This window comes from Triticum aestivum, chromosome 6D, assembly GCF_018294505.1.
Source record: "Triticum aestivum cultivar Chinese Spring chromosome 6D, IWGSC CS RefSeq v2.1, whole genome shotgun sequence".
Taxonomy (NCBI): Eukaryota; Viridiplantae; Streptophyta; class Magnoliopsida; order Poales; family Poaceae; genus Triticum; species Triticum aestivum.
Window position 1 is genome coordinate 61,755,146 of NC_057811.1, and position 13,358 is coordinate 61,768,503.

Genomic DNA, 13,358 nt, shown 5'->3' on the forward strand with positions numbered 1-13,358 from the left:
GAAACAGAAGTCTGAAACATTTGAAAAGTTCATATAATTTCAGAGTGAAGTGGAAAATCATCGTAACAAGAAAATTAAGTTTCTACGATCTGATCGTGGAGAAGAGTATTTGAGTTACGAGTTTGGTCTTCAGCTAAAACAATGTGAAATAGTTTCACTGCTCACGCCACCTGGAACACCACAGTGTAATGGTGTGTCCGAACATCGTAACCGTACTTTATTAGATATGGTGCAATCTATGATGTCTCTTACCGATTTACCACTATCGTTTTGGGGTTATGCATTAAAGACAGCTGCATCCATGTTAAAAAGGGCACCGTCTAAGTCCGTTGAGATGACATAATATGAACTGTGGTTTGGCAAGAAACCAAAGTTGTCGTTTCTTAAAGTTTGGGGTTGTGATGCTTATGTGAAAAAGCTTCAACCTGATAAGCTCGAACCCAAATCGGAGAAATGTGTCTTCATAGGATACCCAAAGGAGACTGTTGGGTACACCTTCTATCACAGATCCGAAGGCAAGATATTCGTTGCTAAGAATGGATCCTTTCTAGAGAAGGAGTTTCTCTCGAAAGAAGTGAGTGGGAGGAAAGTAGAACTTGATGAGGTAACTGTACCTTCTCCCGAATTGGAAAGTAGTTCATCACTGAAATCAATTCCAGTGATGCTTACACCAATTAGTGAGGAAGTTAATGATGATGATCATGAAGCTTCAGATCAAGTTACTACCGAACCTCGTAGGTCAACCAGAGTGAGATCCGCACCAGAGTGGTACGGTAATCCTATTCTGGAAGTTATGTTACTGGACCATGACGTACCTACGAACTATAAAGAAGCGACAGTGAGCCCAGATTCCGCAAAATGGCTTGAGGCCATGAAATCTGAGATGGGATCCATGTATGAGAACAAAGTGTGGACTTTGATTGACTTTCCCGATGATCGGCAAGCCATAGAAAATAAATGGATCTTCAAGAGGAAGACGGACGCTGATAGTAGTGTTACTATCTACAAAGCTAGAATTGTCGCAAAAAGGTTTTTTACAAGTTCAAGGTGTTGAGTACGATGAGAGTTTCTCACTCGTATCTATGCTTAAGTCTGTTCGAATCATGTTAGCAATTGCCGCATTTTATGAAATCTGGCAAATGGATAAACAAAACTGCATTCCTTAATGGATTTATTAAAGAAGAATTGTATATGATGCAACCAGAAGGTTTTGTCAATCCTAAAGGTGCTAACAAAATATGCAAGCTCCAACGATCCATCTATGGACTGGTGCAAGCATCTCGGAGTTGGAATATACACTTTGATAAGTTGATCAAAGGATATAGTTTTATACAGACTTGCGGTGAAGCCTGTATTTACAAGAAAGTGAGTGGGAGCACTACAACATTTCTGATAAGTATATGTGAATGACATATTGTTGATCGGAAATAATGTAGAATTATTCTGCAAAGCATAAAGGAGTGTTTGAAAGGAGTTTTCTAAAGAAAGACCTCGGTGAAGCTGCTTACATATTGAGCATCAAGATCTATAGAGATAGATCAAGATGCTTGATAAGTTTTTCAATGAGTACATACCTTGACAAGATTTTGAAGTAGTACAAAATGGAACAGTCAAAGAAAGAGTTCTTGCCTGTGTTACAAGGTGTGAAATTGAGTAAGACTCAAAGCCCGACCACGGCAGAAGATAGAAAAGAGAATTAAAGTCATTTCCTATGCCTCAGTCATAGGTTCTATAAAGTATGCTATGCTGTGTACCAGACCTATTGTGTACCTCACCATGATTTTGGCAAGAGGGTACAATAGTGTTCTAGGAGTAGATCACTGGACAGCGGTCAAAATTATCCTTAGTGGAATAATGAAATATTTCTCGGTTATGGAGGTGACAAAAGGTTCATCGTAAAGAGTTACGTCGATGCAAGTTTTGATACAGATCTGGATGACTCTAAGTCTCGATCTAGATACATATTGAAAGTGGGAGCAATTAGCTAGAGTAGCTCCGTGCAGAGCATTGTAGACATAGAAATTTGCAAAATACTTACGGATCTGAATGTGACATACGTTGACTAAAATTATCTCACAAGCAAAACATGATCACACCTTAGTACTCTTTGGGTGTTAATCACATATTGATGTGAACTAGATTATTGACTCTAGTAAACCCTTTGGGTGTTGGTCACATGACGATGCGAACAATGGGTGTTAATCACATGGTGATGTGAACTATTAATGTTAAATCACATGGCGATGTGAACTAGATTATTGACTCTAGTGCAAGTGGGAGACTGAAGGAAATATGCCCTAGAGGCAATAATAAAGTTATTATTTATTTCCTTATATCATGATAAATGTTTATTATTCATGCTAGAATTGTATTAACCGGAAACCTGATACATGTGTGAATACATAGACAAACAGAGTGTCACTAGTATGCCTCTACTTGACTAGCTCGTTGATCAAAGATGGTTATGTTTCCTAGCCATTGACACGAGTTGTCATTTGATTAATGGGATCACATCATTAGGAGAATGATGTGATTGACTTGACCCATTCCGTTAGCTTAGCACACGATCGTTTAGTATGTTGCTATTGCTTTCTTCATGACTTGTACATGTTCCTATGACTATGAGATTATGCAACTCCCGTTTACCGGAGGAACACTTTGTGTGCTACCAAACGTCACAACGTAACTGGGTGATTATAAAGGTGCTCTACATGTGTCTCCGAAGGTACTTGTTGGGTTGGCGTATTTCGATATTAGGATTTGTCACTCCGATTGTCAGAGAGGTATCTCTGGGCCCTCTCGGTAATGCACATCACTTAAGCATTGCAAGCTGTAACTAATGAGTTAGTTGTGGGATGATGTATTACGGAACGAGTAAAGAGACTTGCCAGTAACGAGATTGAACTAGGTATTGAGATACCGACAATCGAATCTCGGGCAAGTAACATACCGATGACAAAGGGAACAACGTATGTTGTTATGCGGTCTGACCGATAAAGATCTTCATAGAAAATGTGGGAGCCAATATGAGCATCCAGGTTCCGCTATTGGTTATTGAACGGAGACGTGTCTCGGTCATGTCTACATTGTTCTCGAACCCGTAGGGTCCGCACGCTTAAAGTTCGATGACGGTTATATTATGAGTTTTTGTGTTTTGATGTACCGAAGGTAGTTCGGAGTCCCGGATGATGTCGGGGACATGACGAGGAGTCTCGAAATGGCCGAGACGTAAAGATCGATATATTGGACGACTATATTCGGACTTCGGAAAGGTTCCGAGTGATTCGGGTATTTATCGGAGTACCGGAGAGTTACGAGAATTCGCCGGGGAGAAGTATTGGGCCTTATTGGGCCATACGGGAATAGAGGAGAGAGGCCAAAAGGAAGGAGGCGCGCACCCCCCCTCTGGTCCGAATTGGACAAGGGGTGCAGCCCCCTTTTCCTTCTCCCTGTCCCCCTCTTTCCTTCTCTCCTACTCCAACAAGGAAAGGAGGAGTCCTACTCCCGGTGGGAGTAGGACTCCCCCCTTGGCGCGCCCTCCTCCTTGGCCGGCCGCCTCCCCCCTTGCTCCTTTATATACGGGGGCAGGGGGGCACCCCATAGACACAACAATTGATCTCTTGATCTCTTAGCCGTGTGCGGTGCCCCCCTCCACCATAATCCACCTCGATAATATCGTAGCGGTGCTTAGGCGAAGCCCTACGTCGGTAGAACATCATCATCGTCACCACGCCGTCGTGCTGACGGAACTCTCTCTCAAAGCTCGGCTGGATCGGAGTTCGAGGGACGTCATCAAGCTGAACGTGTGTGAACTCGGAGGTGCCGTGTATTCGGTACTTGATCGGTCGGATCGTGAAGACGTACGGCTACATCAACCGCTTTGTGCTAACGCTTCCGCTTTTGGTCTATGAGGGTACGTGGACAACACTCTCCCCTCCCGTTGCTATGCATCACCATGATCTTGCGTGTGCGTAGATTTTTTTTGAAATTACTACGTTCCCCAACAGCCCAAAGCTAGATCCAAGCCTTAAACTGAGTGCTTCTACTGCAAATGAAATGGTCACTGGAAGTGGAACTGCCGTAGATACTTGGCGGATAAGAAGGATGGCAAAGTGAACAAAGGTATATTTGATATACATGTTATCTATGTGTACTTTACTAGTGTTTATAGCAACCCCTCGGTATTTGATACTGGTTCAGTTGCTAAGAGTAGTAGCTCGAAAACGGGAGTTGCAAAATAAACAGAGACTAGTTAAGGGCGAGGTGATGATGTGAGTTGGAAGCAATTCCAAGGTTGATAAGATCACCATCGCACACTCCCTTTACCTTTGGGATTAGTGTTGAACCTAAAATATAAGTTATTTGGTGTTTGCGTTGAGCATGAATGTGATTGGATCATGTTTATTGCAATACAGTTATTCATTTAAGTCAAAGAATAATTGTTGTTCTATTTACATGAATAAAACCTTCTATGGTCATACATTCAATATAAATGGTTTATTGAATCTCGATCGTAGTGATACACATATTCATAATATTGAAACCAAAAGATCCAAAGTTAATAATGATAGTGCAACTTATTTGTAGCACTGCCGTTTAGGTCATATTGTTGTAAAGCGCATGAAGAAACTCCATGCAGATGGGCTTTTGGAAACACTTGATACTTGCGAACTATGCCTCATGGTCAAGATGACTAAGACTCCCTTCTCCGGAACAATGGAGTGAGCAACTGACTTATAGGAAATAATACATACTGATGTATGCGGTCCGATGAGTGTTGAGGCTCACGGCGGGTATCGTTATTTTCTGACCTTCACAGAAGATTTGAGAAGATATGGGGATATCTACTTGATGAAACATAAGTCTGAAACATTTGAGAAGTTCAAAGAATTTCAGAGTGAAGTGGAAAATCATCGTAACAAGAAAATAAAGTTTCTACGATTTGATCACGGAGACGAATATTTGAGTTACGAGTTTGGTCTTCATTTGAAACAATGTGGAATTGTTTCGCAACTCACGCCACCTGGAACACCACAGCGTAATGGTGTGTCCGAACGTCACAACCGTACTTTATTAGATATGGTGTTATTTATGATGTCTCTTACCGATTTACCACTATCGTTTTGGGGTTATGCATTAGACACAGCTGCATTCACATTAAATAGGGCACCATCTAACTCCGTTGAGACGACACCATATGAACTGTGGTTTAGCAACAAACCTAAGTTGTCATTTCTTAAAGTTTGGGGTTGCGATGCTTATATGAAAAAGCTTCAACCTGATAAGCTCGAACCCAAATCGTAGAAATGTGTCTTCATAGGATACCCAAAGGAGACTGTTGGGTACACCTTCTATCACAGATCCGAAGGCAAGATATTCGTTGCTAAAAATGGATACTTTCTAGAGAAGGAGTTTCTGTCAAAAGAAGTGAGTGGGAGGAAAGTAGAACTTGATGAGGTAATTGTACCTTCTCCCGAATTGGAAAGTAGTTCATCACAGAAATCAGTTCCAGTGATTCCTACACCAATTAATGAGGAAGCTAATGATGATGAGCATGAAACTTCAGATCAAGTTACTACCAAACCTCGTAGGTCAACCAGAGTACGGTCCACACCAGAGTGGTACGGTAATCCTGTTCTGGAAGTCATGTTACTGGACCATGATGAACCTAAGAACTATGTGGAAGCGATGATGAGCCCAGGTTCCGCGAAATGGCTTGAGGCCATAAAATCTGAGATGGGATCCATGTATGAGAACAAAGTGTGGACTTTGGTTGACTTGCCCGATGATCGGCAAGCCACGGAGAATAAATGGATCTTCAAGAGGAAGACGGATGCTGATAGTAGTGTTACTATCTACAAAGCTCGAATTGTCACAAAAAGTTTTCGACAAGTTCAAGGTGTTGACTACGATAAGATTTTCTCACTCGTAGCGATGCTTAAGTCTATCCGAATCATGTTAGCAATTGCTGCATTTTATGAAATTTGGCAAATGGATGTCAAAACTGCATTCCTTAATGGATTTCTTAAATAAGAGTTGTATATGATACAATAAGAAGGTTTTGTCAATCCTAAAGGTGCTAACAAAGTGTGCAAGCTCCAGCTATCCATCTATGGACTGGTGCAAGCATCTCAGAGTTGGAATATACGCTTTGATGAGTTGATCAAAGCATATAGTTTTATACAGACATGCGGTGAAGCCTGTATTTACAAGAAAGTGAGTGGGAGCACTACAGCCTTTCTGATAAGTATATGTGAATGACATATTGTTGATCGAAAATGATGTAGAATTTTCTGGAAAGCATAAAGGAGTGTTTGAAAGGAGTTTTTCAAAGAAATACCTCGATGAAGCTGCTTACATATTGGGCATCAAGATCTATAGAGATAGATCAAGACGCTTGATAATTTTTTTCAATGAGTACATACCTTGACAAGTTTTTGAAGTAGTTCAAAATGGAATAGTCAAAGAAGGAGTTCTTGCCTGTATTTGCAAGGTGTGAAGTTCAGTAAAGACTCAAAACCGACCATGGCAGAAAATAGAAAGAGAATGAAAAAGTCATTCCCTATGCATCAGCCATAGGTTCTATAAAGTATGCTATGCTGTGTACCAGACCTATTGTGTACCTCACTATGATTTTGGCAAGAGGGTACAATAGTGATCCAGGAGTGAATCACTGGACAGCGGTCAAAATTATTCTTAGTGGAATAAGGAAATGTTTCTCGGTTATGGAGGTGACAAAGAGTTTGTCGTAAAGAGTTACGTCGATGCAAGCTTTGACACCGATTTGGATGACTCTAAGTATCGATCTAGATACATATTGAAAGTGGGAGCAATTAGCTAGAGTAGCTCCGTGCAGAGTATTGTAGACATAGAAATGTGCAAAATACATATAGATCTGAATGTTGCAGACCTGTAGACTAAAATTTCTCTCACAGGCAAAACATGATCATACCTTATTACTCTTGGGTGTTAATCACATAGCGATGTGAACTAGATTATTGAACTAGTAAACATTTGGAGTGTTGGTCGCATAGCGATGTGAACTATGGGTGTTAATCACATAAAGATGTGAACTATTGGTGTTAAATCACATGGCGATGTGAACTAGATTATTGACTCTAGTGCAAGTGGGAGACTGAAGGAAATATGCCCTTGAGGCAATAATAAAGTTGTTATTTATATTTCCTTATATAATGATAAATGTTTATTATTCATGCTAGAATTGTATAAACCGGAAACTTAGTACATGTGTGAATACATAGACAAAACAGAGTGTCCCTAGTATGCCTCTACTTGACTAGCTCGTTAATCAAAGATGGTTATGTTTCCTAACCATAGACATGTGTTGTCATTTGATGAACGGGATCACATCATTAGAGAATGATGTGATGGACAAGACCCATCCGTTAGCTTAGCATTATGATGGTTGAGTTTTATTGCTATTGCTTTCTTCATGACTTATACATGTTCCTCTGACTATGAGATTATGCAACTCCCGAATACCGGAGGAACACCTTGTGTGCTATCAAACATCACAACATAACTGGGTGATTATAAAGATGCTCTACAGGTGTCTTCGAAGGTGTTTGTTGGGTTGGCATAGATCGAGATTAGGATTTGTCACTCCATGTATCGGAGAGGTATCTCCGGGCCCTCTCGGTAATGCACATCACTATAAGCCTTGCAAGAAATGTGACTAATGAGTTAGTTGCGGGATGATGCATTACGGAACGAGTAAAGAGACTTGCCGGTAAGGAGATTGAACTAGGTATGGTGATGCCGATGATCGGATCTCGGGCAAGTAACATATCGATGACAAAGGGAACAACGTATGTTGTTATGCGGTTTAACCGATAAAGATATTCATAGAATATGTAGGAGCCAATATGAGCATCCAGGTTCCGCTATTGGTTATTGGCCGGAGATGTGTCTTGGTCATGTCTACATAGTTCTCGAACCCGTAGGGTCCGCACACTTAACGTTCGATGACGATTTGTATTATGAGTTATGTGATTTGATGTACCGAAGGTTTTTCAGAGTCCCGAATGAGATCACGGACATGACGAAGAGTCTCAAAATGGTCGATACATAAAGATCGATATATTGGAAGGCTATATTCGGACATCGGAAAGGTTCCAAGTGATTCGGGTATTTTTCGGAGTACCGGAGAGTTACGGGAATTCGCCGGGGGAAGTAGTGGGCCTTAATGGGCCATACGGGAAAGGAGAGAAGGGCCTCAAGGGGTGGCCGCGCGCCCCCCCATGGCAAGTCCGAATTGGACTAGGGAGGGGCGGCGCCCCCCTCTCTTTCCTTCTCCCTCTCCTACTCCTTCCCTGTCTCCCCTCTTGGAAAAGGAAGGGGACTCCAACTAGGATTGGTAATCCTAGTTGGACTCCCCCTATAGGCGCGCCCCTCCTAGGCCGGCCTCCTCTTCCCCCTCCTTTATATACGTGGCCAGGGGGCACCCCATAGACACACAAGTTGATTGTTTAGCCGTGTGCGGTGCCCCCCTCCACAGATTTCCGCCTCGGTCATATCGTTGCAGTGCTTAGGCGAAGCCCTGCGCCGGTAGCTTCATCATCACCGTCACCATGCCGTCGTGCTGACGAAACTCTCCCTCGACCTCAGCTGGATCTAGAGTTCATGGGACGTCACCGAGCTGAACGTGTGTAGATCACGGAGGTGCCGTACCTTCGGTGCTAGGATCTGTCGGATGGTGAAGACGTACGACTACATCAACCGTGTTGTCATAAGGCTTCCGCTTTCGGTCTACGAGGGATGTGGAAAACACTCTCCCCTCTCATTGCTATGCATCACCTGTGTATATAAAGGGACGACCTGGCGGCGGTTTAGGGCGAGAGACAACAGATCGAAAGCTAGGTCAAGCGTATTCGCTCCCTAGTAATCGAGGCATAAGCAATACCACCTCAAACTGGATTTGGCCTTTACCTTCACCGCAAGGGGCCAAACAAGTATAAACTCCTGTGTACTTTGTCCCGTTTAACCCCTTTAAGCTAACCTAGTGCGATGGCTCCACGACTAAGTCCTCACACTAGGACATCTGCCGTGACAATTCCACGACAGTTGGCGCCCACCGTGGGGCCAGCGCACGGTGGTTTCGAGTTCTTACAGGGCAACTTCGAAGGGATCAAGGGATACACTGTGGGCTGGATGACCAAGAGTCGTCGCGGCAAGCTCTACATCAACGATGCAGTCTGGGGCCCCGAGGCCGGCTCAATCGAGTACGGGTACCGGGTCCCCTTTGGCGGAATCCACGTCTTCATCCGCAAGATCGGCGAACCAGGCCCTGAGCCGGACATCTGCACCGACATCATCGAGACGGCTCAGCATGCACGACCCGCCCGGGTTCAACCCACCGTGAAGAGCGCCTTCGTTTGATTCATCCATGGGGCGGAATTTGAGGAAGGATCCCTGTTTGGCGGTGAGACGGCCATCTATTTTGATGGTGAATTGTCCACAGGCGAGACTAATTCAATGTATCAGCTGCAAGACGGCTGGCTTGGGGGCTGTTCCAATGGCGACAGTATTCCGGACCCCTATGAGCCGCCGAATAGGGTCGCAATCTTCATGGCCGGTACACAGCCAGCGCAGAATTCAACGACTGCAGCGGTGATGATTTCCGGGTCAGCAACAGCAACGGCGGCCGGGGCAGGAGGCCTGTGCACCCACCAGCTCAGGTTTTGACTGATTTGTTGGACAATTTGACAACATTGTTAGCAGCAAATGTTAACCCGGCGAATCAGGATCAGCATAACACGGAGGTTGCAAAATTGCGTCACGAGATAGCGCAAGCCAAGGAAGACCTGGCAGTGGAGAACGCTAGGATGACTACAGAGCGAGCTGTTTTGGATGCTCAGGCACAACGGATCCAGGCTGATTCCTTCCAGCTCTCGTTGGATCAGAACACTTCAAACGAAGTCATGAGGAGAAGGCACCGGAGTCGTCTGCCGCCGGTTTACGAGGCGAGGAACCTCTTCAACACACCTGGTGCAGGGACCAGTGACCCGCCAGGGGTAAATCGGGTGGTAGCTGCGCCTGGGACTGGAGCGCCGGCTCAACCACGCACGACGGATCTGCCTCGTCCGAATAATACCCCACCACAATATGTGCCGATGCCACCGGGTCATTATTCTAACCCTTTGGATAATATGATCGCTGCGGCGACACGATTGGCGGCCCTCCCAGTTGAAGGCGAGTCTCCAGCTGCGGTTGAAATGCGGAGAGCTAGAGAGCTTCTTCAAACGGCATTGGTGCAGCAGGAGGCATATTCTTACAGTCGTGAGAGGATTCACTCGACCCCTCGCCCAAGCCGGAGTTATAGCAGACACATGGACTCCCCGGCGATATCAAGCAGTGAGCAACGCCGTAACCCGCCCTATCGTGGAATTGTCACGTCAGATGTCCTAGTGTGAGGACTTAGTCGTGGAGCCATCGGAACGAAGTTAGCTTAAAGGGGTTAAGAAGGACAAAGGACACGAGGAGTTTATACTGGTTCGGCCCCTTGCGGTGAAGGTAAAGGCCTAATCCAGTTTGAGGTGGTATTGCTAGGGTTTTGATGAGCAGGGAGCGAATACGCTAAGCCTGGCTCTCGGTATGTTCTTTCTTGTCCCCTAAACCGCCACTGGGTCGTCCTTTTATATACACAGGTTGACGCTCAGCGGTTCACAAAATCCCAGTCGGCTCATAAACGTGTCCGGCTCGGTTTCTACTCTTTCCTATCTTACAACACAAGTCATACATCTTAAGGCGGTTTACATCTTGGGCTTTAACCCGCCTTTGGGCTTTGGGCCTTATTGCTAAGTCTTCTTCATAAAGCGCCATCTTCCATGTCTTCATAGGCTTCAAAATACGGGTAATCCACTATGAGTATAACCCGGCCCCTCCTGGGCGGTTTATACTCAATAATTATATCCCCAACATTAGGCCCCAGGTTGATTTGAACTTGTTCATGTCAATCTTCAACACTTAGGGAAATTCCTCCTTGAATACCTTCACGAAAACCTTGTAGCCCGCCGTGACGTCATCTTCCAAGATCATGATAATCCACCGTGACATCATCTGTCATTAACTTTACACATATATACATCACCTTTTTTAATGAGCCTCTGAAAACCGAGGCGACATCCCTGTCACATATCCAATTCGGGGCTCCTCGATTCCCGCGCATGTCATTTATCCATTCGCCTTATAAATAGGGCCGAGGGTCTCTTTCACTTTCCCCCCTTGTTCCTCTTCACTTCATCTTCTTCCTTGCGTCGACCTAGCGCTCAAGCACAGCCGCCGCCGCCAAGTCTTCGTCCTCGACCTCAACTCCGGCCGCTGCATCACCCTGAACGCACCAGAGAATCGCGGTGCCTCTCCGCTGTTCTATCAGCATCGGTAAACCTTCTTTCCTTCCACCATAGATCTGTCATTAGGGTTTCAGTGTTTATTGGTGTTCGTCGCTGTGCAATAGCTCTTTGATTCAAACCTTGATATTTATCCTGTACAGCGATAGCCATAGCTCTCCTTTTCCATCAGTGCATCTCGTTTAAGTAGAAAATCCCATCTGAACCTTCATCAACTGCTCTAGTGCCAATATTTAGGTCTGAATATATTTTCATTTTCTGACACGCGGTAGATCCAAAATTACAATGCCAACTTATGAAACCTGTTTTTTCATCACTTAGTCATTTTCCAACTTCAGATCTGTACCTTCAATACCAGTGTAGGCGGTTTAACTTTAGAAAATGATAACCCGCCAGGTACCATTAGTCCCCTCTTAAACCGCCAATCGCTCGTCTTTGTGACTGTGATAACACCAACCTCCGGTTTAACACCTTAATATGCTTCAACACTTTCTGCCTTTTAGCTATTAATGGATGAATCATGAATCTTAAACTGGCACAAATCTTCCTCCAGGTTGTTGAACAGGATGGCCAAATCCTTTTATGCCTGCAACTGGGTTCCGTCCCGGGTTACAGAAGAAGAGCTGAACAAATGTGTTGCGATTGGCGCTTTAGCAAAAAAGAATGACATCCATTGGAGAGCTCCCGGTCCAGAAAATCCACCTGAGCCCAAGGATGGGGAAGTGGTCGTTTTTGTTGATCATCTGGGTCAAGGGTTCAGCCCTCCCGGATCAAAAAAATTCCGTGACGTGCTCCATTTCTTCCAACTCCACCCTCAAGATATTAGACCTAACTATGTGTCCAATATTTGCAACTTCCAAGTCTTTTGTGAAGCTTATTTACAAGAAGAGCCCACAGTCGAATTATTCAGAGATTTCTTCTACTTAAACCGCCGTACCAAGTTTACAGACGGGCCCAGTACTGAACTTGGAGGGGTGTCGATTCAGAAACGAAAATATGCCAGCTTCCCTCACGCTAAGCATCATAGCCACCCCAAAGAATGGAATCAAACCTGGTTTTATTGCCAAGATACATCTCCAACTGGTGAAAACCCTCTGCCGGGTTACCGTGCTCATCGGCTTACCGGTACACATCCACTTCCCCAAAGACTCACTGCAAAGGAAAGAGCCAAATATGCCCCGCAGCTTTCGAAGCTCAGAGCCTTTGTAGCAAACTGTTTGATAGGCATCAATTTTGTTCGTTGCTGGATATCTTGGAGCATTTTGCCTTTAAGCCATCGCCCCGGTTTAATGTGCGAGTACACATGGGATGTGAAAGACCCTCAATGGCACATTGATATTCAGCTAACTAATGTTGAAATTACTAAAGCTGTCAAGAAAATACTGGATGAACCGGTAGCCGTCTGCAGTAAAACGGGGCTTAGTCCCTTCTGCGTTCCAAATAAACCGCCATCTATAAGAATTGCCTAACTCCTGTTTTAATCCGATCTTTTTAATACTCCTTTATAATCTTAGTCAATTTTTAACAGGGTGATGATCCATTCTGGAAGAGGAAACCACAGGATAAACCATCCAAGACTCCTCGCCCCAAGACCAAAGTCACCAAGAAGCCTGCCAAGAAGAAAACCGCCGAGTCCACCGGGTTGAACATCGATGATGATCTTGATAACCCGGAATCAGAGGTAGAACTTGATTCTCTTGGCTCCTTTTTCATACACCTCATTGACAATGACCATTATCAGGATGACGCCGAGGCTAGCCATGCTGATGATGTAGAGGTAATTATTCTTTCCTCCAGTTCAGATCCTCTGCCAACACAGAAAACCCGTCAAGCAAACCGGAAAGTAAGATTTTCACACCCTCTAGCTTATTTGGATCCAAACTTTCTTTTGAAGAAACAACAACACGAAGCTCGCCGCACAACCCGACATAGTGGCCAGGTGGTTACTTCGTCCGGTTTAGCGAACAAAGCCGGTTCGTAAACGCCACC